At 44.9% G+C, this 25,184-nt stretch overlaps 22 non-coding genes and 1 pseudogene across 22 annotated transcripts; 14 read left to right on the top strand and 9 right to left on the bottom strand.

Moving 5' to 3' along the window:
* Positions 1-98: 98 nt before the first annotated feature.
* On the top strand, positions 99-205 carry LOC144765061 (U6 spliceosomal RNA). The gene has a single exon (XR_013597077.1). It is a non-coding gene; the product is annotated as a U6 spliceosomal RNA (small nuclear RNA).
* Positions 206-1,195: 990 nt separating this feature from the next.
* On the bottom strand, positions 1,196-1,268 carry TRNAR-ACG (transfer RNA arginine (anticodon ACG)). Its single transcript has one exon. It is a non-coding gene; the product is annotated as a tRNA-Arg (tRNA).
* A 714-nt stretch (positions 1,269-1,982) lies between these two features.
* On the top strand, positions 1,983-2,076 carry LOC144765387 (U6 spliceosomal RNA; annotated as a pseudogene).
* A 1,020-nt stretch (positions 2,077-3,096) lies between these two features.
* Positions 3,097-3,169, bottom strand: TRNAH-AUG (transfer RNA histidin (anticodon AUG)). The gene has a single exon. It is a non-coding gene; the product is annotated as a tRNA-His (tRNA).
* Positions 3,170-3,883: 714 nt separating this feature from the next.
* LOC144765060 (U6 spliceosomal RNA) lies at positions 3,884-3,990 on the top strand. The gene has a single exon (XR_013597076.1). It is a non-coding gene; the product is annotated as a U6 spliceosomal RNA (small nuclear RNA).
* Positions 3,991-4,980: 990 nt separating this feature from the next.
* TRNAR-ACG (transfer RNA arginine (anticodon ACG)) lies at positions 4,981-5,053 on the bottom strand. Its single transcript has one exon. It is a non-coding gene; the product is annotated as a tRNA-Arg (tRNA).
* A 716-nt stretch (positions 5,054-5,769) lies between these two features.
* On the top strand, positions 5,770-5,876 carry LOC144765011 (U6 spliceosomal RNA). The gene has a single exon (XR_013597029.1). It is a non-coding gene; the product is annotated as a U6 spliceosomal RNA (small nuclear RNA).
* A 1,020-nt stretch (positions 5,877-6,896) lies between these two features.
* Positions 6,897-6,969, bottom strand: TRNAH-AUG (transfer RNA histidin (anticodon AUG)). Its single transcript has one exon. It is a non-coding gene; the product is annotated as a tRNA-His (tRNA).
* A 714-nt stretch (positions 6,970-7,683) lies between these two features.
* LOC144765097 (U6 spliceosomal RNA) lies at positions 7,684-7,790 on the top strand. Its single transcript, XR_013597111.1, has one exon. It is a non-coding gene; the product is annotated as a U6 spliceosomal RNA (small nuclear RNA).
* Positions 7,791-8,810: 1,020 nt separating this feature from the next.
* TRNAH-AUG (transfer RNA histidin (anticodon AUG)) lies at positions 8,811-8,883 on the bottom strand. The gene has a single exon. It is a non-coding gene; the product is annotated as a tRNA-His (tRNA).
* Positions 8,884-9,597: 714 nt separating this feature from the next.
* On the top strand, positions 9,598-9,704 carry LOC144765165 (U6 spliceosomal RNA). Its single transcript, XR_013597175.1, has one exon. It is a non-coding gene; the product is annotated as a U6 spliceosomal RNA (small nuclear RNA).
* Positions 9,705-10,724: 1,020 nt separating this feature from the next.
* TRNAH-AUG (transfer RNA histidin (anticodon AUG)) lies at positions 10,725-10,797 on the bottom strand. The gene has a single exon. It is a non-coding gene; the product is annotated as a tRNA-His (tRNA).
* Positions 10,798-11,511: 714 nt separating this feature from the next.
* Positions 11,512-11,618, top strand: LOC144765010 (U6 spliceosomal RNA). The gene has a single exon (XR_013597028.1). It is a non-coding gene; the product is annotated as a U6 spliceosomal RNA (small nuclear RNA).
* Positions 11,619-13,400: 1,782 nt separating this feature from the next.
* On the top strand, positions 13,401-13,507 carry LOC144765096 (U6 spliceosomal RNA). The gene has a single exon (XR_013597110.1). It is a non-coding gene; the product is annotated as a U6 spliceosomal RNA (small nuclear RNA).
* Positions 13,508-14,527: 1,020 nt separating this feature from the next.
* TRNAH-AUG (transfer RNA histidin (anticodon AUG)) lies at positions 14,528-14,600 on the bottom strand. Its single transcript has one exon. It is a non-coding gene; the product is annotated as a tRNA-His (tRNA).
* A 714-nt stretch (positions 14,601-15,314) lies between these two features.
* On the top strand, positions 15,315-15,421 carry LOC144765008 (U6 spliceosomal RNA). The gene has a single exon (XR_013597026.1). It is a non-coding gene; the product is annotated as a U6 spliceosomal RNA (small nuclear RNA).
* A 1,796-nt stretch (positions 15,422-17,217) lies between these two features.
* On the top strand, positions 17,218-17,324 carry LOC144765059 (U6 spliceosomal RNA). The gene has a single exon (XR_013597075.1). It is a non-coding gene; the product is annotated as a U6 spliceosomal RNA (small nuclear RNA).
* A 1,020-nt stretch (positions 17,325-18,344) lies between these two features.
* On the bottom strand, positions 18,345-18,417 carry TRNAH-AUG (transfer RNA histidin (anticodon AUG)). Its single transcript has one exon. It is a non-coding gene; the product is annotated as a tRNA-His (tRNA).
* Positions 18,418-19,135: 718 nt separating this feature from the next.
* On the top strand, positions 19,136-19,242 carry LOC144765058 (U6 spliceosomal RNA). Its single transcript, XR_013597074.1, has one exon. It is a non-coding gene; the product is annotated as a U6 spliceosomal RNA (small nuclear RNA).
* Positions 19,243-21,038: 1,796 nt separating this feature from the next.
* Positions 21,039-21,145, top strand: LOC144765075 (U6 spliceosomal RNA). Its single transcript, XR_013597090.1, has one exon. It is a non-coding gene; the product is annotated as a U6 spliceosomal RNA (small nuclear RNA).
* Positions 21,146-22,155: 1,010 nt separating this feature from the next.
* Positions 22,156-22,228, bottom strand: TRNAR-ACG (transfer RNA arginine (anticodon ACG)). The gene has a single exon. It is a non-coding gene; the product is annotated as a tRNA-Arg (tRNA).
* A 714-nt stretch (positions 22,229-22,942) lies between these two features.
* On the top strand, positions 22,943-23,049 carry LOC144765056 (U6 spliceosomal RNA). The gene has a single exon (XR_013597073.1). It is a non-coding gene; the product is annotated as a U6 spliceosomal RNA (small nuclear RNA).
* Positions 23,050-24,845: 1,796 nt separating this feature from the next.
* On the top strand, positions 24,846-24,952 carry LOC144765074 (U6 spliceosomal RNA). Its single transcript, XR_013597089.1, has one exon. It is a non-coding gene; the product is annotated as a U6 spliceosomal RNA (small nuclear RNA).
* Positions 24,953-25,184: the final 232 nt, after the last annotated feature.

Here is a 25,184-nt window from a genome sequence, read left to right as displayed (position 1 = left end):
ATGCTTACTGGCCATCTGAGCATCTCTGCCAGGCCACCCTATGTCTAGAGACTGTAGATTTAGAGAGTTTATAAACATTGTCAGTTCATCAATAAAGTGTGCTCGCTTTGGCAGCACATATACTAAAATTGGAACGATACAGAGAAGATTAGCATGGCCCCTGCGCAAGGATGACACGCAAATTCGTGAAGCGTTCCATATTTTAAACAGTTTTTAGGAGAGAAATCTTTTTTGTTTTCAGGACTAATTAAAATAATAAAGCAGGTTCCAGTCCTGTGTCATGTAATATGTATTTTTCAATTAGTCTCTCCTCAACATTTTTAATGTATTTGCCTTGCAGTAAAAAAGGTGCGCTCTATGTCCAGCTGCATTTAGCAAGGAAGCCTGCAGGACTTCTGGGACTTTTCTTTCTCTTTTTCAGCCTCCCTGTCATTATTCTTCACCACCCCTAAATCTATACTGCTACCAGTGATGAGTTGCTTTGTGGGAAGCAGGACAAAGAGAAGGGCAGGGCCTATGCAAATGATGGCCTCAGAGATGCCTGGGAGTCCCTTTCAGCAGTACTGTTAAAATCTGCCTTGCAACCAGATTGGTCGGTTAAGCTGAAAAACACCATGCCAGATTGGGCACCAGGTCTCTAGGCGCTTGGAAGTCATATTGGGTCTACATCCCTCAGTTTCTGAGCTCCAAGAAATGTTCACCCTCCACCCTAATAGAGAGGTCTTGGCCGATCGTGGCCGATCGTGGCTGAGAGGGGAAAAAGGTAGCAGGGCAAGATGCTCATGGTTCTGCTTTAATAATGGACCAACTTCCTCTCTCTCCTTAGCTGTGCTTCTGCCTGGCTACTGGGGCTACCAGTTGTAGGCCTGCAGCCCCTCTCACACATGTAAATGGGTAAGCATTCAATTGCACACACCTGCCTGCGTCCACAGACCCTTGCACACACACTTTTGTCAACAAGCTTTTTTTGTAGTTAAGAGAATCAGGGACCCATGTTGAAATACAAAAGCAGCACACCACGTGATGGCCATCACATAGAGTCCAGCAGCAAATGGGAAACGTTTAACTAGCCGTGGTCCTATTACTGCAGCTCTACCGTGGAACATCTGCTGGATGAGTCCTCCTGGAGAATATTGAACCTACAACAAGTCTGAGGTAAATAGGAATATAATGAAACAGGGACCTACAACTCTTCCGAGCCAGATAGGAGTCGAACCTACAATCTTCTGATCCGTAGTCAGACGCGTTATCCGTTGCGCCACTGGCCCTATGTAGACATGCCCATCCTTTTGTCCTTAAGAGGGCTAGAAAGTGTGTGTGTGTGTGTGTGAAGGCACAAGGAAACCCATCTGACCTCCTGAAAGTCTGTTCTGTGAGGGTTTCCTAAGTTGTACAAAGGACTTTAGGAGAAGGAAGGACCTAAAATCTAGGCGAAATGGTCCTAGATCCAAGGAAATCTTTTAGATCAGGCTCAGTTTCTTAAATAGTCTGCATTAACATAATCAGTTCCCGGTCTTTGTGGGGCTGAGCTTGTGAACTCCTTAGTAATTAGGCGGATACAACAAAAAGGGGTTTAATATTACAATACAGATTAAAATTCAGACACCTTGTCGTAGGCTCACCTTGTCCGGGGACCCAGGCATGCTGCCTTTCCACTCTCAGAGCACTTCACCTAACCTACTGTGCTGCTGTTTCACCTTTAATATCACTGTTCCACAGGCAGCGTGATGTCACAATGCTCCTTGTCTGTAGCCCAAACCATGAGCCTTTGCAACCCTGACATAATCTACATACTTACGGTGTGTGAAGTCTTGGACCACAAATGCAGAGAAGAATAATAGATTGCTACTCTTCAGACATTTTTGCCCATTGGTTCAGATTTGAATGCTTACTGGCCATCTGAGCATCTTTGCCAGGCCACCCTATGTCTAGAGACTGTAGATTTAGAGAGTTTATAAACATTGTCAGTTCATCAATAAAGTGTGCTCGCTTTGGCAGCACATATACTAAAATTGGAACAATACAGAGAAGATTAGCATGGCCCCTACGCAAATTCGTGAAGCGTTCCATATTTTAAACAGTTTTTAGGAGAGAAATCTTTTTTGTTTTCAGGACTAATTAAAATAATAAAGCAGGTTCCAGTCCTGTGTCATGTAAAATGTATTTTTCAATTAGTCTCTCCTCAACATTTTTAATGTATTTGCCTTGCAGTAAAAAAGGTGCGCTCTATGTCCAGCTGCATTTAGCAAGGAAGCCTGCAGGACTTCTGGGACTTTTCTTTCTCTTTTTCAGCCTCCCTGTCATTATTCTTCACCACCCCTAAATCTATACTGCTACCAGTGATGAGTTGCTTTGTGGGAAGCAGGACAAAGAGAAGGGCAGGGCCTATGCAAATGATGGCCTCAGGGATGTCTGGGAGTCCCTTTCAGCAGTACTGTTAAAATCTGCTTTGCAACCAGATTGGTCGGGTAAGCTGAAAAACACCATGCCAGATTGGGCACCAGGTCTCTAGGCGCTTAGAAGACATATTGGGTCTACATCCCTCAGTTTCTGAGGTCCAAGAAATGTTCACCCTCCACCCTAATAGAGAGGTCTTGGCCGATCGTGGCCAATCGTGGCTGAGAGGGGAAAAAGGTAGCAGGGCAAGATGCTCATGGTTCTGCTTTAATAATGGACCAACTTCCTCTCTCTCCTTAGCTGTGCTTCTGCCTGGCTACTGGGGCTACCAGTTGTAAGCCTGCAGCCCACAAGGAGCTGGTTTGTCCCTCTCACTCATGTAAATGGGTAAGCATTCAATTGCACACACCTCCCTGCGTCCACAGACCCTTGCACACACACTTTTGTCAACAAGCTTTTTTTGTAGTTAAGAGAATCAGAGACCCATGTTGAAATACAAAAGCAGCACACCACGTGACGGCCATCACATAGAGTCCAGCAGCAAATGGGAAACGTTTAACTAGCCGTGGTCCTATTACTGCAGCTCTACCGTAGAACATCTGCTGGATGAGTCCTCCTGGAGAATATTGAACCTACAACAAGTCTGAGGTAAATAAGAATTCCACAGGAATATAATGAAACAGGGACCTACAACTCTTACGAGCCAGATAGGAGTCGAACCTACAATCTTCTGATCCATGGTCAGACGCGTTATCCATTGCGCCACTGGCCCTATGTAGACATACCCATCCTTTTGTCCTTAAGAGGGCTAGAAAGTGTGTGTGTGTGTGTGTGAAGGCACAAGGAAACCCATCTGACCTGCTGAAAGTCTGTTCTGTGAGGGTTTCCTAAGTTGTACAAAGGACTTTAGGAGAAGGAAGGACCTAAAATCTAGGCGAAATGGTCCTAGATCCAAGGAAATCTTTTAGATCAGGCTCAGTTTCTTAAATAGTCTGCATTAACATAATCAGTTCCCGGTCTGTGTGGGGCTGAGCTTGTGAACTCCTTAGTAATTAGGCGGATACAACAAAAAGGGGTTTAATATTACAATACAGGTTAAAATTCAGACACCTTGTCGTAGGCTCACCTTGTCCGGGGACCCAGGCATGCTGCCTTTCCACTCTCAGAGCACTTCACCTAACCTACTGTGCAGCTGTTTCACCTTTAATATCACTGTTCCACAGGCAGCGTGATGTCACAATGCTCCTTGTCTGTAGCCCAAACCATGAGCCTTTGCAACCCTGACATAATCTACATACTTACGGTGTGTGAAGTCTTGGACCACAAATGCAGAGAAGAATAATAGATTGCTACTCTTCAGACATTTTTGCCCATTGGTTCAGATTTGAATGCTTACTGGCCATCTGAGCATCTCTGCCAGGCCACCCTATGTCTAGAGACTGTAGATTTAGAGAGTTTATAAACATTGTCAGTTCATCAATAAAGTGTGCTCGCTTTGGCAGCACATATACTAAAATTGGAACGATACAGAGAAGATTAGCATGGCCCCTGCGCAAGGATGACACGCAAATTCGTGAAGCGTTCCATATTTTAAACAGTTTTTAGGAGAGAAATCTTTTTTGTTTTCAGGACTAATTAAAATAATAAAGCAGGTTCCAGTCCTGTGTCATGTAATATGTATTTTTCAATTAGTCTCTCCCCAACATTTTTAATGTATTTGCCTTGCAGTAAAAAAGGTGCGCTCTATGTCCAGCTGCATTTAGCAAGGAAGCCTGCAGGACTTCTGGGACTTTTCTTTCTCTTTTTCAGCCTCCCTGTCATTATTCTTCACCACCCCTAAATCTATACTGCTACCAGTGATGAGTTGCTTTGTGGGAAGCAGGACAAAGAGAAGGGCAGGGCCTATGCAAATGATGGCCTCAGGGATGTCTGGGAGTCCCTTTCAGCAGTACTGTTAAAATCTGCCTTGCAACCAGATTGGTCGGTTAAGCTGAAAAACACCATGCCAGATTGGGCACCAGGTCTCTAGGCGCTTGGAAGACATATTGGGTCTACATCCCTCAGTTTCTGAGCTCCAAGAAATGTTCACCCTCCACCCTAATAGAGAGGTCTTGGCCGATCGTGGCCGATCGTAGCTGAGAGGGGAAAAAGGTAGCAGGGCAAGATGCTCATGGTTCTGCTTTAATAATGGACCAACTTCCTCTCTCTCCTTAGCTGTGCTTCTGCCTGGCTACTGGGGCTACCAGTTGTAGGCCTGCAGCCCCTCTCACACATGTAAATGGGTAAGCATTCAATTGCACACACCTGCCTGCGTCCACAGACCCTTGCACACACACTTTTGTCAACAAGCTTTTTTTGTAGTTAAGAGAATCAGGGACCCATGTTGAAATACAAAAGCAGCACACCACGTGACGGCCATCACATAGAGTCCAGCAGCAAATGGGAAACGTTTAACTAGCCGTGGTCCTATTACTGCAGCTCTACCGTGGAACATCTGCTGGATGAGTCCTCCTGGAGAATATTGAACCTACAACAAGTCTGAGGTAAATAGGAATATAATGAAACAGGGACCTACAACTCTTCCGAGCCAGATAGGAGTCGAACCTACAATCTTCTGATCCGTAGTCAGACGCGTTATCCGTTGCGCCACTGGCCCTATGTAGACATGCCCATCCTTTTGTCCTTAAGAGGGCTAGAAAGTGTGTGTGTGTGTGTGTGTGAAGGCACAAGGAAACCCATCTGACCTCCTGAAAGTCTGTTCTGTGAGGGTTTCCTAAGTTGTACAAAGGACTTTAGGAGAAGGAAGGACCTAAAATCTAGGCGAAATGGTCCTAGATCCAAGGAAATCTTTTAGATCAGGCTCAGTTTCTTAAATAGTCTGCATTAACATAATCAGTTCCCGGTCTTTGTGGGGCTGAGCTTGTGAACTCCTTAGTAATTAGGCGGATACAACAAAAAGGGGTTTAATATTACAATACAGATTAAAATTCAGACACCTTGTCGTAGGCTCACCTTGTCCGGGGACCCAGGCATGCTGCCTTTCCACTCTCAGAGCACTTCACCTAACCTACTGTGCTGCTGTTTCACCTTTAATATCACTGTTCCACAGGCAGCGTGATGTCACAATGCTCCTTGTCTGTAGCCCAAACCATGAGCCTTTGCAACCCTGACATAATCTACATACTTACGGTGTGTGAAGTCTTGGACCACAAATGCAGAGAAGAATAATAGATTGCTACTCTTCAGACATTTTTGCCCATTGGTTCAGATTTGAATGCTTACTGGCCATCTGAGCATCTTTGCCAGGCCACCCTATGTCTAGAGACTGTAGATTTAGAGAGTTTATAAACATTGTCAGTTCATCAATAAAGTGTGCTCGCTTTGGCAGCACATATACTAAAATTGGAACGATACAGAGAAGATTAGCATGGCCCCTGCACAAGGATGACACGCAAATTCGTGAAGCGTTCCATATTTTAAACAGTTTTTAGGAGAGAAATCTTTTTTGTTTTCAGGACTAATTAAAATAATAAAGCAGGTTCCAGTCCTGTGTCATGTAATATGTATTTTTCAATTAGTCTCTTCTCAACATTTTTAATGTATTTGCCTTGCAGTAAAAAAGGTGCGCTCTATGTCCAGCTGCATTTAGCAAGGAAGCCTGCAGGACTTCTGGGACTTTTTTTTCTCTTTTTCAGCCTCCCTGTCATTATTCTTCACCACCCCTAAATCTATACTGCTACCAGTGATGAGTTGCTTTGTGGGAAGCAGGACAAAGAGAAGGGCAGGGCCTATGCAAATGATGGCCTCAGGGATGTCTGTGAGTCCCTTTCAGCAGTACTGTTAAAATCTGCCTTGCAACCAGATTGGTCGGTTAAGCTGAAAAACACCATGCCAGATTGGGCACCAGGTCTCTAGGCGCTTGGAAGACATATTGGGTCTACATCCCTCAGTTTCTGAGCTCCAAGAAATGTTCACCCTCCACCCTAATAGAGAGGTCTTGGCCGATCGTGGCCGATCGTGGCTGAGAGGGGAAAAAGGTAGCAGGGCAAGATGCTCATGGTTCTGCTTTAATAATGGACCAACTTCCTCTCTCTCCTTAGCTGTGCTTCTGCCTGGCTACTGGGGCTACCAGTTGTAGGCCTGCAGCCCACAAGGAGCTGGTTTGTCCCTCTCACACATGTAAATGGGTAAGCATTCAATTGCACACACCTGCCTGCGTCCACAGACCCTTGCACACACACTTTTGTCAACAAGCTTTTTTTGTAGTTAAGAGAATCAGGGACCCATGTTGAAATACAAAAGCAGCACACCACGTGACGGCCATCACATAGAGTCCAGCAGCAAATGGGAAACGTTTAACTAGCCGTGGTCCTATTACTGCAGCTCTACCGTGGAACATCTGCTGGATGAGTCCTCCTGGAGAATATTGAACCTACAACAAGTCTGAGGTAAATAAGAATTCCACAGGAATATAATGAAACAGGGACCTACAACTCTTACGAGCCAGATAGGAGTCGAACCTACAATCTTCTGATCCATGGTCAGACGCGTTATCCATTGCGCCACTGGCCCTATGTAGACATACCCATCCTTTTGTCCTTAAGAGGGCTAGAAAGAGTGTGTGTGTGTGTGTGAAGGCACAAGGAAACCCATCTGACCTGCTGAAAGTCTGTTCTGTGAGGGTTTCCTAAGTTGTACAAAGGACTTTAGGAGAAGGAAGGACCTAAAATCTAGGCGAAATGGTCCTAGATCCAAGGAAATCTTTTAGATCAGGCTCAGTTTCTTAAATAGTCTGCATTAACATAATCAGTTCCCGGTCTGTGTGGGGCTGAGCTTGTGAACTCCTTAGTAATTAGGCGGATACAACAAAAAGGGGTTTAATATTACAATACAGGTTAAAATTCAGACACCTTGTCGTAGGCTCACCTTGTCCGGGGACCCAGGCATGCTGCCTTTCCACTCTCAGAGCACTTCACCTAACCTACTGTGCAGCTGTTTCACCTTTAATATCACTCTTCCACAGGCAGCGTGATGTCACAATGCTCCTTGTCTGTAGCCCAAACCATGAGCCTTTGCAACCCTGACATAATCTACATACTTACGGTGTGTGAAGTCTTGGACCACAAATGCAGAGAAGAATAATAGATTGCTACTCTTCAGACATTTTTGCCCATTGGTTCAGATTTGAATGCTTACTGGCCATCTGAGCATCTCTGCCAGGCCACCCTATGTCTAGAGACTGTAGATTTAGAGAGTTTATAAACATTGTCAGTTCATCAATAAAGTGTGCTTGCTTTGGCAGCACATATACTAAAATTGGAACGATACAGAGAAGATTAGCATGGCCCCTGCGCAAGGATGACACGCAAATTCGTGAAGCGTTCCATATTTTAAACAGTTTTTAGGAGAGAAATCTTTTTTGTTTTCAGGACTAATTAAAATAATAAAGCAGGTTCCAGTCCTGTGTCATGTAATATGTATTTTTCAATTAGTCTCTCCTCAACATTTTTTATGTATTTGCCTTGCAGTAAAAAAGGTGCGCTCTATGTCCAGCTGCATTTAGCAAGGAAGCCTGCAGGACTTCTGGGACTTTTCTTTCTCTTTTTCAGCCTCCCTGTCATTATTCTTCACCACCCCTAAATCTATACTGCTACCAGTGATGAGTTGCTTTGTGGGAAGCAGGACAAAGAGAAGGGCAGGGCCTATGCAAATGATGGCCTCAGGAATGTCTGGGAGTCCCTTTCAGCAGTACTGTTAAAATCTGCCTTGCAACCAGATTGGTCGGTTAAGCTGAAAAACACCATGCCAGATTGGGCACCAGGTCTCTAGGCGCTTGGAAGACATATTGGGTCTACATCCCTCAGTTTCTGAGCTCCAAGAAATGTTCACCCTCCACCCTAATAGAGAGGTCTTGGCCGATCGTGGCCGATCGTGGCTGAGAGGGGAAAAAGGTAGCAGGGCAAGATGCTCATGGTTCTGCTTTAATAATGGACCAACTTCCTCTCTCTCCTTAGCTGTGCTTCTGCCTGGCTACTGGGGCTACCAGTTGTAGGCCTGCAGCCCACAAGGAGCTGGTTTGTCCCTCTCACACATGTAAATGGGTAAGCATTCGATTGCACACACCTGCCTGCGTCCACAGACCCTTGCACACACACTTTTGTCAACAAGCTTTTTTTGTAGTTAAGAGAATCAGGGACCCATGTTGAAATACAAAAGCAGCACACCACGTGACGGCCATCACATAGAGTCCAGCAGCAAATGGGAAACGTTTAACTAGCCGTGGTCCTATTACTGCAGCTCTACCGTGGAACATCTGCTGGATGAGTCCTCCTGGAGAATATTGAACCTACAACAAGTCTGAGGTAAATAAGAATTCCACAGGAATATAATGAAACAGGGACCTACAACTCTTACGAGCCAGATAGGAGTTGAACCTACAATCTTCTGATCCATGGTCAGACGCGTTATCCATTGCGCCACTGGCCCTATGTAGACATACCCATCCTTTTGTCCTTAAGAGGGCTAGAAAGTGTGTGTGTGTGTGTGTGAAGGCACAAGGAAACCCATCTGACCTGCTGAAAGTCTGTTCTGTGAGGGTTTCCTAAGTTGTACAAAGGACTTTAGGAGAAGGAAGGACCTAAAATCTAGGCGAAATGGTCCTAGATCCAAGGAAATCTTTTAGATCAGGCTCAGTTTCTTAAATAGTCTGCATTAACATAATCAGTTCCCGGTCTGTGTGGGGCTGAGCTTGTGAACTCCTTAGTAATTAGGCGGATACAACAAAAAGGGGTTTAATATTACAATACAGGTTAAAATTCAGACACCTTGTCGTAGGCTCACCTTGTCCGGGGACCCAGGCATGCTGCCTTTCCACTCTCAGAGCACTTCACCTAACCTACTGTGCAGCTGTTTCACCTTTAATATCACTGTTCCACAGGCAGCGTGATGTCACAATGCTCCTTGTCTGTAGCCCAAACCATGAGCCTTTGCAACCCTGACATAATCTACATACTTACGGTGTGTGAAGTCTTGGACCACAAATGCAGAGAAGAATAATAGATTGCTACTCTTCAGACATTTTTGCCCATTGGTTCAGATTTGAATGCTTACTGGCCATCTGAGCATCTCTGCCAGGCCACCCTATGTCTAGAGACTGTAGATTTAGAGAGTTTATAAACATTGTCAGTTCATCAATAAAGTGTGCTTGCTTTGGCAGCACATATACTAAAATTGGAACGATACAGAGAAGATTAGCATGGCCCCTGCGCAAGGATGACACGCAAATTCTTGAAGCGTTCCATATTTTAAACAGTTTTTAGGAGAGAAATCTTTTTTGTTTTCAGGACTAATTAAAATAATAAAGCAGGTTCCAGTCCTGTGTCATGTAATATGTATTTTTCAATTAGTCTCTCCTCAACATTTTTAATGTATTTGCCTTGCAGTAAAAAAGGTGCGCTCTATGTCCAGCTGCATTTAGCAAGGAAGCCTGCAGGACTTCTGGGACTTTTCTTTCTCTTTTTCAGCCTCCCTGTCATTATTCTTCACCACCCCTAAATCTATACTGCTACCAGTGATGAGTTGCTTTGTGGGAAGCAGGACAAAGAGAAGGGCAGGGCCTATGCAAATGATGGCCTCAGGAATGTCTGGGAGTCCCTTTCAGCAGTACTGTTAAAATCTGCCTTGCAACCAGATTGGTCGGTTAAGCTGAAAAACACCATGCCAGATTGGGCACCAGGTCTCTAGGCGCTTGGAAGACATATTGGGTCTACATCCCTCAGTTTCTGAGCTCCAAGAAATGTTCACCCTCCACCCTAATAGAGAGGTCTTGGCCGATCGTGGCCGATCGTGGCTGAGAGGGGAAAAAGGTAGCAGGGCAAGATGCTCATGGTTCTGCTTTAATAATGGACCAACTTCCTCTCTCTCCTTAGCTGTGCTTCTGCCTGGCTACTGGGGCTACCAGTTGTAGGCCTGCAGCCCACAAGGAGCTGGTTTGTCCCTCTCACACATGTAAATGGGTAAGCATTCGATTGCACACACCTGCCTGCGTCCACAGACCCTTGCACACACACTTTTGTCAACAAGCTTTTTTTGTAGTTAAGAGAATCAGGGACCCATGTTGAAATACAAAAGCAGCACACCACGTGACGGCCATCACATAGAGTCCAGCAGCAAATGGGAAACGTTTAACTAGCCGTGGTCCTATTACTGCAGCTCTACCGTGGAACATCTGCTGGATGAGTCCTCCTGGAGAATATTGAACCTACAACAAGTCTGAGGTAAATAAGAATTCCACAGGAATATAATGAAACAGGGACCTACAACTCTTACGAGCCAGATAGGAGTTGAACCTACAATCTTCTGATCCATGGTCAGACGCGTTATCCATTGCGCCACTGGCCCTATGTAGACATACCCATCCTTTTGTCCTTAAGAGGGCTAGAAAGTGTGTGTGTGTGTGTGTGAAGGCACAAGGAAACCCATCTGACCTGCTGAAAGTCTGTTCTGTGAGGGTTTCCTAAGTTGTACAAAGGACTTTAGGAGAAGGAATGACCTAAAATCTAGGCGAAATGGTCCTAGATCCAAGGAAATCTTTTAGATCAGGCTCAGTTTCTTAAATAGTCTGCATTAACATAATCAGTTCCCGGTCTGTGTGGGGCTGAGCTTGTGAACTCCTTAGTAATTAGGCGGATACAACAAAAAGGGGTTTAATATTACAATACAGGTTAAAATTCAGACACCTTGTCGTAGGCTCACCTTGTCCGGGGACCCAGGCATGCTGCCTTTCCACTCTCAGAGCACTTCATCTAACCTACTGTGCAGCTGTTTCACCTTTAATATCACTGTTCCACAGGCAGCGTGATGTCACAATGCTCCTTGTCTGTAGCCCAAACCATGAGCCTTTGCAACCCTGACATAATCTACATACTTACGGTGTGTGAAGTCTTGGACCACAAATGCAGAGAAGAATAATAGATTGCTACTCTTCAGACATTTTTGCCCATTGGTTCAGATTTGAATGCTTACTGGCCATCTGAGCATCTCTGCCAGGCCACCCTATGTCTAGAGACTGTAGATTTAGAGAGTTTATAAACATTGTCAGTTCATCAATAAAGTGTGCTCGCTTTGGCAGCACATATACTAAAATTGGAACGATACAGAGAAGATTAGCATGGCCCCTGCACAAGGATGACACGCAAATTCGTGAAGCGTTCCATATTTTAAACAGTTTTTAGGAGAGAAATCTTTTTTGTTTTCAGGACTAATTAAAATAATAAAGCAGGTTCCAGTCCTGTGTCATGTAATATGTATTTTTCAATTAGTCTCTCCTCAACATTTTTAATGTATTTGCCTTGCAGTAAAAAAGGTGCGCTCTATGTCCTGCTGCATTTAGCAAGGAAGCCTGCAGGACTTCTGGGACTTTTCTTTCTCTTTTTCAGCCTCCCTGTCATTATTCTTCACCACCCCTAAATCTATACTGCTACCAGTGATGAGTTGCTTTGTGGGAAGCAGGACAAAGAGAAGGGCAGGGCCTATGCAAATGATGGCCTCAGGGATGTCTGGGAGTCCCTTTCAGCAGTACTGTTAAAATCTGCCTTGCAACCAGATTGGTCGGTTAAGCTGAAAAACACCATGCCAGATTGGGCACCAGGTCTCTAGGCGCTTGGAAGACATATTGGGTCTACATCCCTCAGTTTCTGAGCTCCAAGAAATGTTCACCCTCCACCCTAATAGAGAGGTCGTGGCCGAGAGGGGCTGAGAGGGGAAAAAGGTAGCAGGGCAAGATGCTCATGGTTCTGCTTTAATAATGGACCAACTTCCTCTCTCTCCTTAGCTGTGCTTCTGCCTGGCTACTGGGGCTACCAGTTGTAAGCCTGCAGCCCACAAGGAGCTGGTTTGTCCCTCTCACACATGTAAATGGGTAAGCATTCAGTTGCACACACCTCCCTGCGTCCACAGACCCTTGCACACACACTTTTGTCAACAAGCTTTTTTTGTAGTTAAGAGAATCAGGGACCCATGTTGAAATACAAAAGCAGCACACCACGTGACGGCCATCACATAGAGTCCAGCAGCAAATGGGAAACGTTTAACTAGCCGTGGTCCTATTACTGCAGCTCTACCGTAGAACATCTGCTGGATGAGTCCTCCTGGAGAATATTGAACCTACAACAAGTCTGAGGTAAATAGGAATATAATGAAACAGGGACCTACAACTCTTCCGAGCCAGATAGGAGTCGAACCTTCAATCTTCTGATCCGTAGTCAGACGCGTTATCCGTTGCGCCACTGGCCCTATGTAGACATGCCCATCCTTTTGTCCTTAAGAGGGCTAGAAAGTGTGTGTGTGTGTGAAGGCACAAGGAAACCCATCTGACCTCCTGAAAGTCTGTTCTGTGAGGGTTTCCTAAGTTGTACAAAGGACTTTAGGAGAAGGAAGGACCTAAAATCTAGGCGAAATGGTCCTAGATCCAAGGAAATCTTTTAGATCAGGCTCAGTTTCTTAAATAGTCTGCATTAACATAATCAGTTCCCGGTCTTTGTGGGGCTGAGCTTGTGAACTCCTTAGTAATTAGGCGGATACAACAAAAAGGGGTTTAATATTACAATACAGGTTAAAATTCAGACACCTTGTCGTAGGCTCACCTTGTCCGGGGACCCAGGCATGCTGCCTTTCCACTCTCAGAGCACTTCACCTAACCTACTGTGCTGCTGTTTCACCTTTAATATCACTGTTCCACAGGCAGCGTGATGTCACAATGCTCCTTGTCTGTAGCCCAAACCATGAGCCTTTGCAACCCTGACATAATCTACATACTTACGGTGTGTGAAGTCTTGGACCACAAATGCAGAGAAGAATAATAGATTGCTACTCTTCAGACATTTTTGCCCATTGGTTCAGATTTGAATGCTTACTGGCCATCTGAGCATCTCTGCCAGGCCACCCTATGTCTAGAGACTGTAGATTTAGAGAGTTTATAAACATTGTCAGTTCATCAATAAAGTGTGCTTGCTTTGGCAGCACATATACTAAAATTGGAACGATACAGAGAAGATTAGCATGGCCCCTGCGCAAGGATGACACGCAAATTCGTGAAGCGTTCCATATTTTAAACAGTTTTTAGGAGAGAAATCTTTTTTGTTTTCAGGACTAATTAAAATAATAAAGCAGGTTCCAGTCCTGTGTCATGTAATATGTATTTTTCAATTAGTCTCTCCTCAACATTTTTAATGTATTTGCCTTGCAGTAAAAAAGGTGCGCTCTATGTCCAGCTGCATTTAGCAAGGAAGCCTGCAGGACTTCTGGGACTTTTCTTTCTCTTTTTCAGCCTCCCTGTCATTATTCTTCACCACCCCTAAATCTATACTGCTACCAGTGATGAGTTGCTTTGTGGGAAGCAGGACAAAGAGAAGGGCAGGGCCTATGCAAATGATGGCCTCAGGAATGTCTGGGAGTCCCTTTCAGCAGTACTGTTAAAATCTGCCTTGCAACCAGATTGGTCGGTTAAGCTGAAAAACACCATGCCAGATTGGGCACCAGGTCTCTAGGCGCTTGGAAGACATATTGGGTCTACATCCCTCAGTTTCTGAGCTCCAAGAAATGTTCACCCTCCACCCTAATAGAGAGGTCTTGGCCGATCGTGGCCGATCGTGGCTGAGAGGGGAAAAAGGTAGCAGGGCAAGATGCTCATGGTTCTGCTTTAATAATGGACCAACTTCCTCTCTCTCCTTAGCTGTGCTTCTGCCTGGCTACTGGGGCTACCAGTTGTAGGCCTGCAGCCCACAAGGAGCTGGTTTGTCCCTCTCACACATGTAAATGGGTAAGCATTCGATTGCACACACCTGCCTGCGTCCACAGACCCTTGCACACACACTTTTGTCAACAAGCTTTTTTTGTAGTTAAGAGAATCAGGGACCCATGTTGAAATACAAAAGCAGCACACCACGTGACGGCCATCACATAGAGTCCAGCAGCAAATGGGAAACGTTTAACTAGCCGTGGTCCTATTACTGCAGCTCTACCGTGGAACATCTGCTGGATGAGTCCTCCTGGAGAATATTGAACCTACAACAAGTCTGAGGTAAATAAGAATTCCACAGGAATATAATGAAACAGGGACCTACAACTCTTACGAGCCAGATAGGAGTCGAACCTACAATCTTCTGATCCATGGTCAGACGCGTTATCCATTGCGCCACTGGCCCTATGTAGACATACCCATCCTTTTGTCCTTAAGAGGGCTAGAAAGTGTGTGTGTGTGTGTGTGAAGGCACAAGGAAACCCATCTGACCTGCTGAAAGTCTGTTCTGTGAGGGTTTCCTAAGTTGTACAAAGGACTTTAGGAGAAGGAAGGACCTAAAATCTAGGCGAAATGGTCCTAGATCCAAGGAAATCTTTTAGATCAGGCTCAGTTTCTTAAATAGTCTGCATTAACATAATCAGTTCCCGGTCTGTGTGGGGCTGAGCTTGTGAACTCCTTAGTAATTAGGCGGATACAACAAAAAGGGGTTTAATATTACAATACAGGTTAAAATTCAGACACCTTGTCGTAGGCTCACCTTGTCCGGGGACCCAGGCATGCTGCCTTTCCACTCTCAGAGCACTTCACCTAACCTACTGTGCAGCTGTTTCACCTTTAATATCACTGTTCCACAGGCAGCGTGATGTCACAATGCTCCTTGTCTGTAGCCCAAACCATGAGCCTTTGCAACCCTGACATAATCTACATACTTACGGTGTGTGAAGTCTTGGACCACAAATGCAGAGAAGAATAATAGATTGCTACTCTTCAGACATTTTTGCCCATTGGTTCAGATTTGAATGCTTACTGGCCATCTGAGCATCTCTGCCAGGCCACCCTATGTCTAGAGACTGTAGATTTAGAGAGTTTATAAACATTGTCAGTTCATCAATAAAGTGTGCTCGCTTTGGCAGCACATATACTAAAATTGGAACGATACAGAGAAGATTAGCATGGCCCCTGCACAAGGATGACACGCAAATTCGTGAAGCGTTCCATATTTTAAACAGTTTTTAGGAGAGAAATCTTTTTTGTTTTCAGGACTAATTAAAATAATAAAGCAGGTTCCAGTCCTGTGTCATGTAATATGTATTTTTCAATTAGTCTCTCCTCAACATTTTTAATGTATTTGCCTTGCAGTAAAAAAGGTGCGCTCTATGTCCTGCTGCATTTAGCAAGGAAGCCTGCAGGACTTCTGGGACTTTTCTTTCTCTTTTTCAGCCTCCCTGTCATTATTCTTCACCACCCCTAAATCTATACTGCTACCAGTGATGAGTTGCTTTGTGGGAAGCAGGACAAAGAGAAGGGCAGGGCCTATGCAAATGATGGCCTCAGGGATGTCTGGGAGTCCCTTTCAGCAGTACTGTTAAAATCTGCCTTGCAACCAGATTGGTCGGTTAAGCTGAAAAACACCATGCCAGATTGGGCACCAGGTCTCTAGGCGCTTGGAAGACATATTGGGTCTACATCCCTCAGTTTCTGAGCTCCAAGAAATGTTCACCCTCCACCCTAATAGAGAGGTCTTGGCCGATCGTGGCCGAGAGGGGCCGAGAGGGGAAAAAGGTAGCAGGGCAAGATGCTCATGGTTCTGCTTTAATAATGGACCAACTTCCTCTCTCTCCTTAGCTGTGCTTCTGCCTGGCTACTGGGGCTACCAGTTGTAAGCCTGCAGCCCACAAGGAGCTGGTTTGTCCCTCTCACACATGTAAATGGGTAAGCATTCAGTTGCACACATCTCCCTGCGTCCACAGACCCTTGCACACACACTTTTGTCAACAAGCTTTTTTTGTAGTTAAGAGAATCAGGGACCCATGTTGAAATACAAAAGCAGCACACCACGTGACGGCCATCACATAGAGTCCAGCAGCAAATGGGAAACGTTTAACTAGCCGTGGTCCTATTACTGCAGCTCTACCGTAGAACATCTGCTGGATGAGTCCTCCTGGAGAATATTGAACCTACAACAAGTCTGAGGTAAATAGGAATATAATGAAACAGGGACCTACAACTCTTCCGAGCCAGATAGGAGTCGAACCTACAATCTTCTGATCCGTAGTCAGACGCGTTATCCGTTGCGCCACTGGCACTATGTAGACATGCCCATCCTTTTGTCCTTAAGAGGGCTAGAAAGTGTGTGTGTGTGTGTGTGAAGGCACAAGGAAACCCATCTGACCTCCTGAAAGTCTGTTCTGTGAGGGTTTCCTAAGTTGTACAAAGGACTTTAGGAGAAGGAAGGACCTAAAATCTAGGCGAAATGGTCCTAGATCCAAGGAAATCTTTTAGATCAGGCTCAGTTTCTTAAATAGTCTGCATTAACATAATCAGTTCCCGGTCTTTGTGGGGCTGAGCTTGTGAACTCCTTAGTAATTAGGCGGATACAACAAAAAGGGGTTTAATATTACAATACAGGTTAAAATTCAGACACCTTGTCGTAGGCTCACCTTGTCCGGGGACCCAGGCATGCTGCCTTTCCACTCTCAGAGCACTTCACCTAACCTACTGTGCTGCTGTTTCACCTTTAATATCACTGTTCCACAGGCAGCGTGATGTCACAATGCTCCTTGTCTGTAGCCCAAACCATGAGCCTTTGCAACCCTGACATAATCTACATACTTACGGTGTGTGAAGTCTTGGACCACAAATGCAGAGAAGAATAATAGATTGCTACTCTTCAGACATTTTTGCCCATTGGTTCAGATTTGAATGCTTACTGGCCATCTGAGCATCTTTGCCAGGCCACCCTATGTCTAGAGACTGTAGATTTAGAGAGTTTATAAACATTGTCAGTTCATCAATAAAGTGTGCTCGCTTTGGCAGCACATATACTAAAATTGGAACGATACAGAGAAGATTAGCATGGCCCCTGCGCAAGGATGACACGCAAATTCGTGAAGCGTTCCATATTTTAAACAGTTTTTAGGAGAGAAATCTTTTTTGTTTTCAGGACTAATTAAAATAATAAAGCAGGTTCCAGTCCTGTGTCATGTAATATGTATTTTTCAATTAGTCTCTCCTCAACATTTTTAATGTATTTGCCTTGCAGTAAAAAAGGTGCGCTCTATGTCCAGCTGCATTTAGCAAGGAAGCCTGCAGGACTTCTGGGACTTTTCTTTCTCTTTTTTAGCCTCCCTGTCATTATTCTTCACCACCCCTAAATCTATACTGCTACCAGTGATGAGTTGCTTTGTGGGAAGCAGGACAAAGAGAAGGGCAGGGCCTATGCAAATGATGGCCTCAGGGATGTCTGGGAGTCCCTTTCAGCAGTACTGTTAAAATCTGCCTTGCAACCAGATTGGTCGGTTAAGCTGAAAAACACCATGCCAGATTGGGCACCAGGTCTCTAGGCGCTTGGAAGACATATTGGGTCTACATGCCTCAGTTTCTGAGGTCCAAGAAATGTTCACCCTCCACCCTAATAGAGAGGTCTTGGCCGATCGTGGCCGATCGTGGCTGAGAGGGGAAAAAGGTAGCAGGGCAAGATGCTCATGGTTCTGCTTTAATAATGGACCAACTTCCTCTCTCTCCTTAGCTGTGCTTCTGCCTGGTTAATGGGGCTACCAGTTGTAGGCCTGCAGCCCACAAGGAGCTGGTTTGTCCCTCTCACACATGTAAATGGGTAAGCATTCAATTGCACACACCTGCCTGCGTCCACAGACCCTTGCACACACACTTTTGTCAACAAGCTTTTTTTGTAGTTAAGAGAATCAGGGACCCATGTTGAAATACAAAAGCAGCACACCACGTGACGGCCATCACATAGAGTCCAGCAGCAAATGGGAAACGTTTAACTAGCCGTGGTCCTATTACTGCAGCTCTACCGTGGAACATCTGCTGGATGAGTCCTCCTGGAGAATATTGAACCTACAACAAGTCTGAGGTAAATGAGAATTCCACAGGAATATAATGAAACAGGGACCTACAACTCTTACGAGCCAGATAGGAGTCGAACCTACAATCTTCTGATCCATGGTCAGACGCGTTATCCATTGCGCCACTGGCCCTATGTAGACATACCCATCCTTTTGTCCTTAAGAGGGCTAGAAAGTGTGTGTGTGTGTGTGTGTGTGAAGGCACAAGGAAACCCATCTGACCTGCTGAAAGTCTGTTCTGTGAGGGTTTCCTAAGTTGTACAAAGGACTTTAGGAGAAGGAAGGACCTAAAATCTAGGCGAAATGGTCCTAGATCCAAGGAAATCTTTTAGATCAGGCTCAGTTTCTTAAATAGTCTGCATTAACATAATCAGTTCCCGGTCTGTGTGGGGCTGAGCTTGTGAACTCCTTAGTAATTAGGCGGATACAACAAAAAGGGGTTTAATATTACAATACAGGTTAAAATTCAGACACCTTGTCGTAGGCTCACCTTGTCCGGGGACCCAGGCATGCTGCCTTTCCACTCTCAGAGCACTTCAACTAACCTACTGTGCAGCTGTTTCACCTTTAATATCACTGTTCCACAGGCAGCGTGATGTCACAATGCTCCTTGTCTGTAGCCCAAACCATGAGCCTTTGCAACCCTGACATAATCTACATACTTACGGTGTGTGAAGTCTTGGACCACAAATGCAGAGAAGAATAATAGATTGCTACTCTTCAGACATTTTTGCCCATTGGTTCAGATTTGAATGCTTACTGGCCATCTGAGCATCTCTGCCAGGCCACCCTATGTCTAGAGACTGTAGATTTAGAGAGTTTATAAACATTGTCAGTTCATCAATAAAGTGTGCTCGCTTTGGCAGCACATATACTAAAATTGGAACGATACAGAGAAGATTAGCATGGCCCCTGCGCAAGGATGACACGCAAATTCGTGAAGCGTTCCATATTTTAAACAGTTTTTAGGAGAGAAATCTTTTTTGTTTTCAGGACTAATTAAAATAATAAAGCAGGTTCCAGTCCTGTGTCATGTAATATGTATTTTTCAATTAGTCTCTCCTCAACATTTTTAATGTATTTGCCTTGCAGTAAAAAAGGTGCGCTCTATGTCCAGCTGCATTTAGCAAGGAAGCCTGCAGGACTTCTGGGACTTTTCTTTCTCTTTTTCAGCCTCCCTGTCATTATTCTTCACCACCCCTAAATCTATACTGCTACCAGTGATGAGTTGCTTTGTGGGAAGCAGGACAAAGAGAAGGGCAGGGCCTATGCAAATGATGGCCTCAGGGATGTCTGGGAGTCCCTTTCAGCAGTACTGTTAAAATCTGCCTTGCAACCAGATTGGTCGGTTAAGCTGAAAAACACCATGCCAGATTGGGCACCAGGTCTCTAGGCGCTTGGAAGACATATTGGGTCTACATCCCTCAGTTTCTGAGCTCCAAGAAATGTTCACCCTCCACCCTAATAGAGAGGTCTTGGCCGATCGTGGCCGAGAGGGGCTGAGAGGGGAAAAAGGTAGCAGGGCAAGATGCTCATGGTTCTGCTTTAATAATGGACCAACTTCCTCTCTCTCCTTAGCTGTGCTTCTGCCTGGCTACTGGGGCTACCAGTTGTAAGCCTGCAGCCCACAAGGAGCTGGTTTGTCCCTCTCACACATGTAAATGGGTAAGCATTCAATTGCACACACCTCCCTGCGTCCACAGACCCTTGCACACACACTTTTGTCAACAAGCTTTTTTTGTAGTTAAGAGAATCAGGGACCCATGTTGAAATACAAAAGCAGCACACCACGTGACGGCCATCACATAGAGTCCAGCAGCAAATGGGAAACGTTTAACTAGCCGTGGTCCTATTACTGCAGCTCTACCGTAGAACATCTGCTGGATGAGTCCTCCTGGAGAATATTGAACCTACAACAAGTCTGAGGTAAATAGGAATATAATGAAACAGGGACCTACAACTCTTCCAAGCCAGATAGGAGTCGAACCTACAATCTTCTGATCCGTAGTCAGACGCGTTATCCGTTGCACCACTGGCCCTATGTAGACATGCCCATCCTTTTGTCCTTAAGAGGGCTAGAAAGTGTGTGTGTGTGTGTGTGAAGGCACAAGGAAACCCATCTGACCTCCTGAAAGTCTGTTCTGTGAGGGTTTCCTAAGTTGTACAAAGGACTTTAGGAGAAGGAAGGACCTAAAATCTAGGCGAAATGGTCCTAGATCCAAGGAAATCTTTTAGATCAGGCTCAGTTTCTTAAATAGTCTGCATTAACATAATCAGTTCCCGGTCTTTGTGGGGCTGTGCTTGTGAACTCCTTAGTAATTAGGCGGATACAACAAAAAGGGGTTTAATATTACAATACAGGTTAAAATTCAGACACCTTGTCGTAGGCTCACCTTGTCCGGGGACCCAGGCATGCTGCCTTTCCACTCTCAGAGCACTTCACCTAACCTACTGTGCTGCTGTTTCACCTTTAATATCACTGTTCCACAGGCAGCGTGATGTCACAATGCTCCTTGTCTGTAGCCCAAACCATGAGCCTTTGCAACCCTGACATAATCTACATACTTACGGTGTGTGAAGTCTTGGACCACAAATGCAGAGAAGAATAATAGATTGCTACTCTTCAGACATTTTTGCCCATTGGTTCAGATTTGAATGCTTACTGGCCATCTGAGCATCTTTGCCAGGCCACCCTATGTCTAGAGACTGTAGATTTAGAGAGTTTATAAACATTGTCAGTTCATCAATAAAGTGTGCTCGCTTTGGCAGCACATATACTAAAATTGGAACGATACAGAGAAGATTAGCATGGCCCCTGCGCAAGGATGACACGCAAATTCGTGAAGCATTCCATATTTTAAACAGTTTTTAGGAGAGAAATCTTTTTTGTTTTCAGGACTAATTAAAATAATAAAGCAGGTTCCATTCCTGTGTCATGTAATATGTATTTTTCAATTAGTCTCTCCTCAACATTTTTAATGTATTTGCCTTGCAGTAAAAAAGGTGCGCTCTATGTCCAGCTGCATTTAGCAAGGAAGCCTGCAGGACTTCTGGGACTTTTCTTTCTCTTTTTCAGCCTCCCTGTCATTATTCTTCACCACCCCTAAATCTATACTGCTACCAGTGATGAGTTGCTTTGTGGGAAGCAGGACAAAGAGAAGGGCAGGGCCTATGCAAATGATGGCCTCAGGGATGTCTGGGAGTCCCTTTCAGCAGTACTGTTAAAATCTGCCTTGCAACCAGATTGGTCGGTTAAGCTGAAAAACACCATGCCAGATTGGGCACCAGGTCTCTAGGCGCTTGGAAGACATATTGGGTCTACATCCCTCAGTTTCTGAGGTCCAAGAAATGTTCACCCTCCACCCGAATAGAGAGGTCTTGGCCGATCGTGGCTGAGAGGGGAAAAAGGTAGCAGGGCAAGATGCTCATGGTTCTGCTTTAATAATGGACCAACTTCCTCTCTCTCCTTAGCTGTGCTTCTGCCTGGCTACTGGGGCTACCAGTTGTAGGCCTGCAGCCCACAAGGAGCTGGTTTGTCCCTCTCACACATGTAAATGGGTAAGCATTCAATTGCACACACCTGCCTGCGTCCACAGACCCTTGCACACACACTTTTGTCAACAAGCTTTTTTTGTAGTTAAGAGAATCAGGGACCCATGTTGAAATACAAAAGCAGCACACCACGTGACGGCCATCACATAGAGTCCAGCAGCAAATGGGAAACGTTTAACTAGCCGTGGTCCTATTACTGCAGCTCTACCGTGGAACATCTGCTGGATGAGTCCTCCTGGAGAATATTGAACCTACAACAAGTCTGAGGTAAATAAGAATTCCACAGGAATATAATGAAACAGGGACCTACAACTCTTACGAGCCAGATAGGAGTCGAACCTACAATCTTCTGATCCGTGGTCAGACGCGTTATCCATTGCGCCACTGGCCCTATGTAGACATACCCATCCTTTTGTCCTTAAGAGGGCTAGAAAGTGTGTGTGTGTGTGTGTGAAGGCACAAGGAAACCCATCTGACCTGCTGAAAGTCTGTTCTGTGAGGGTTTCCTAAGTTGTACAAAGGACTTTAGGAGAAGGAAGGACCTAAAATCTAGGCGAAATGGTCCTAGATCCAAGGAAATCTTTTAGATCAGGCTCAGTTTCTTAAATAGTCTGCATTAACATAATCAGTTCCCGGTCTGTGTGGGGCTGAGCTTGTGAACTCCTTAGTAATTAGGCGGATACAACAAAAAGGGGTTTAATATTACAATACAGGTTAAAATTCAGACACCTTGTCGTAGGCTCACCTTGTCCGGGGACCCAGGCATGCTGCCTTTCCACTCTCAGAGCACTTCAACTAACCTACTGTGCAGCTGTTTCACCTTTAATATCACTGTTCCACAGGCAGCGTGATGTCACAATGCTCCTTGTCTGTAGCCCAAACCATGAGCCTTTGCAACCCTGACATAATCTACATACTTACGGTGTGTGAAGTCTTGGACCACAAATGCAGAGAAGAATAATAGATTGCTACTCTTCAGACATTTTTGCCCATTGGTTCAGATTTGAATGCTTACTGGCCATCTGAGCATCTCTGCCAGGCCACCCTATGTCTAGAGACTGTAGATTTAGAGAGTTTATAAACATTGTCAGTTCATCAATAAAGTGTGCTCGCTTTGGCAGCACATATACTAAAATTGGAACGATACAGAGAAGATTAGCATGGCCCCTGCGCAAGGATGACACGCAAATTCGTGAAGCGTTCCATATTTTAAACAGTTTTTAGGAGAGAAATCTTTTTTGTTTTCAGGACTAATTAAAATAATAAAGCAGGTTCCAGTCCTGTGTCATGTAATATGTATTTTTCAATTAGTCTCTCCTCAACATTTTTAATGTATTTGCCTTGCAGTAAAAAAGGTGCGCTCTATGTCCAGCTGCATTTAGCAAGGAAGCCTGCAGGACTTCTGGGACTTTTCTTTCTCTTTTTCAGCCTCCCTGTCATTATTCTTCACCACCCCTAAATCTATACTGCTACCAGTGATGAGTTGCTTTGTGGGAAGCAGGACAAAGAGAAGGGCAGGGCCTATGCAAATGATGGCCTCAGGGATGTCTGGGAGTCCCTTTCAGCAGTACTGTTAAAATCTGCCTTGCAACCAGATTGGTCGGTTAAGCTGAAAAACACCATGCCAGATTGGGCACCAGGTCTCTAGGCGCTTGGAAGACATATTGGGTCTACATCCCTCAGTTTCTGAGCTCCAAGAAATGTTCACCCTCCACCCTAATAGAGAGGTCTTGGCCGATCGTGGCCGAGAGGGGCTGAGAGGGGAAAAAGGTAGCAGGGCAAGATGCTCATGGTTCTGCTTTAATAATGGACCAACTTCCTCTCTCTCCTTAGCTGTGCTTCTGCCTGGCTACTGGGGCTACCAGTTGTAAGCCTGCAGCCCACAAGGAGCTGGTTTGTCCCTCTCACACATGTAAATGGGTAAGCATTCAATTGCACACACCTCCCTGCGTCCACAGACCCTTGCACACACACTTTTGTCAACAAGCTTTTTTTGTAGTTAAGAGAATCAGGGACCCATGTTGAAATACAAAAGCAGCACACCACGTGACGGCCATCACATAGAGTCCAGCAGCAAATGGGAAACGTTTAACTAGCCGTGGTCCTATTACTGCAGCTCTACCGTAGAACATCTGCTGGATGAGTCCTCCTGGAGAATATTGAACCTACAACAAGTCTGAGGTAAATAGGAATATAATGAAACAGGGACCTACAACTCTTCCAAGCCAGATAGGAGTCGAACCTACAATCTTCTGATCCGTAGTCAGACGCGTTATCCGTTGCACCACTGGCCCTATGTAGACATGCCCATCCTTTTGTCCTTAAGAGGGCTAGAAAGTGTGTGTGTGTGTGTGTGAAGGCACAAGGAAACCCATCTGACCTCCTGAAAGTCTGTTCTGTGAGGGTTTCCTAAGTTGTACAAAGGACTTTAGGAGAAGGAAGGACCTAAAATCTAGGCGAAATGGTCCTAGATCCAAGGAAATCTTTTAGATCAGGCTCAGTTTCTTAAATAGTCTGCATTAACATAATCAGTTCCCGGTCTTTGTGGGGCTGTGCTTGTGAACTCCTTAGTAATTAGGCGGATACAACAAAAAGGGGTTTAATATTACAATACAGGTTAAAATTCAGACACCTTGTCGTAGGCTCACCTTGTCCGGGGACCCAGGCATGCTGCCTTTCCACTCTCAGAGCACTTCACCTAACCTACTGTGCTGCTGTTTCACCTTTAATATCACTGTTCCACAGGCAGCGTGATGTCACAATGCTCCTTGTCTGTAGCCCAAACCATGAGCCTTTGCAACCCTGACATAATCTACATACTTACGGTGTGTGAAGTCTTGGACCACAAATGCAGAGAAGAATAATAGATTGCTACTCTTCAGACATTTTTGCCCATTGGTTCAGATTTGAATGCTTACTGGCCATCTGAGCATCTTTGCCAGGCCACCCTATGTCTAGAGACTGTAGATTTAGAGAGTTTATAAACATTGTCAGTTCATCAATAAAGTGTGCTCGCTTTGGCAGCACATATACTAAAATTGGAACGATACAGAGAAGATTAGCATGGCCCCTGCGCAAGGATGACACGCAAATTCGTGAAGCATTCCATATTTTAAACAGTTTTTAGGAGAGAAATCTTTTTTGTTTTCAGGACTAATTAAAATAATAAAGCAGGTTCCATTCCTGTGTCATGTAATATGTATTTTTCAATTAGTCTCTCCTCAACATTTTTAATGTATTTGCCTTGCAGTAAAAAAGGTGCGCTCTATGTCCAGCTGCATTTAGCAAGGAAGCCTGCAGGACTTCTGGGACTTTTCTTTCTCTTTTTCAGCCTCCCTGTCATTATT

Source organism: Lissotriton helveticus, chromosome 6, assembly GCF_964261635.1.
Source record: "Lissotriton helveticus chromosome 6, aLisHel1.1, whole genome shotgun sequence".
Taxonomy (NCBI): Eukaryota; Metazoa; Chordata; class Amphibia; order Caudata; family Salamandridae; genus Lissotriton; species Lissotriton helveticus.
Note: the sequence above shows the minus strand (reverse complement) of the source record. Positions and strands in the feature narration are given on the sequence as shown.